Source organism: Aplysia californica, unplaced genomic scaffold, assembly GCF_000002075.1.
Source record: "Aplysia californica isolate F4 #8 unplaced genomic scaffold, AplCal3.0 scaffold01050, whole genome shotgun sequence".
NCBI classification, from domain to species: Eukaryota; Metazoa; Mollusca; class Gastropoda; order Aplysiida; family Aplysiidae; genus Aplysia; species Aplysia californica.
The window spans coordinates 227,774-229,542 of record NW_004798320.1 but is presented as its reverse complement, the minus strand read 5'-3'; positions in this window follow the sequence as shown (position 1 = coordinate 229,542).

Genomic DNA, 1,769 nt, shown 5'->3' with positions numbered 1-1,769 from the left:
GGGCAAGGCGAACCAAGACTGAACGTGTGCAGTGAAGCTCGCATAATAAAAGACGGATTAGATCGATCGAAGGTGCTTGAGAGGAATATCTGTTGTGTGAAGCACAGCTACCGTAGCGTCTGACTATAACTAGATCTAGACCTATAGGTTCCTTGCAAAAGTGGTATCAATACGACACTTAGCTTTACGTCCTGTTTTATTATCGATAAGATATGTTTGTTGAGAGTGATAACATTGTTTGAATTCTCTCCTTGATTGTTTGGAACTTCTTGCCCCAGGATGTTAAAGAAACAACAAATCCCAACATGTATAAGCTATTGCTTTAGTTTCATATTATTTAACCCTATCCGTACGCTCTGGGGTCATTTTGTTCCCCCGGGGTTGTATCTTATTACTTTTTAGAATACTTCTAATACGAAGATCTCTTTGAAACTTTCCGTACTTCTCAAAAAATAATTTTGACAGACTGCTATGCAAAGCGTACGGATCGGATTAACGAGTAAATTTTCTCTTTGGAAAGATGGGGCACAGAGTTCCCCACGTCGTATGGATACAATAGTAAAACATAGGATTAAAGTGTGTTATTAGGTGTTGATGTGTCTTGTTTTCACTGCTCTACGTATGTGTATATACTTTATATACGGCTGCAAAAGTTCTTCCTGTAGTGCGTCAAAAATCCTGGCGCAACTAATCCTCAATAAATATCTTTACAACGGGTGAATCGATGCCACCCATGCTTTGCACATCAGCTTGTATCAAATAGTCTTAACTTAATCATATTTTTCCATGACAATTGAGGCATTTAAAAAACCCTTTCTTCATAAATTTATATAAAATACTGCAAATTTCCTCCACGCGGAAAATAGAATTGTTCACAGAACTTCCCGCTTCTCACACACATTTTTAATACGCATAGGAAGTGTCTAGGTAGACCCCAACAGGGAAGCACCTAGCCACCATGGCTCCCGTTGACCCCAATCCATCATCATGTGTCTCTCGGTCTTGTTTCCTCCATTTTACACTCTACTATAGTCCTGCAGATTAAGGAATGGCATTTTATGTGTCCTGAATACTGTAATTTTCTTGTTTTTATCTGTTGTAATAATTCTGGACTTGTGTTCAGAAGGTGGCAAACTTGTTCATTTGTTTTTCTCTGCGTCAATCTATATCTATATACAGTGCGTCCATAAAGTCCTGACATTGCATTTTGACTCTTTTTCTCTATTTTAGTGTGTTTATTTCTCATTGTAGTGCTTGGTTACAATGTGAACACGTTTACTGATGCACATTTGCTGTGTTTTGAAACTGCAATGATTTTTTTTTTACAAATAGGCCACAGTGCAATGTCAAGATTTTGCTAGAATTTTGAAGAATCTGGCTGAAAATATCCTAACATTAACAACACTGTTGACCAGATTTCACTGCGTTCATGGTGACGATCAATCCATCATGCTGTAGGTGGTTACATGCGGTACTGATTTTGTGAATTTGATAGTTAGGGTGTTTAATACAATGCGATGGGTGTTTTTGTGCAGAAAAGGAGCTATGTATCCTCATGATTTTTTCATTAATGATTTTTTTCATTAATCATTACGATGCACGTGTAAGCGTGTGCTTGTATAATTGTGTATGTGTTTTTCTACATGCCTTTTTTTGCCTCGAGAAAAAGAATTGATACGCACTTTCCTTTTCTCACGACTATAATATTAGATGTGTGCATGTGTGTGTGTTTGTGTGTGTGTGTGTGTGTGTGTGTGTGTGTGTGTGTG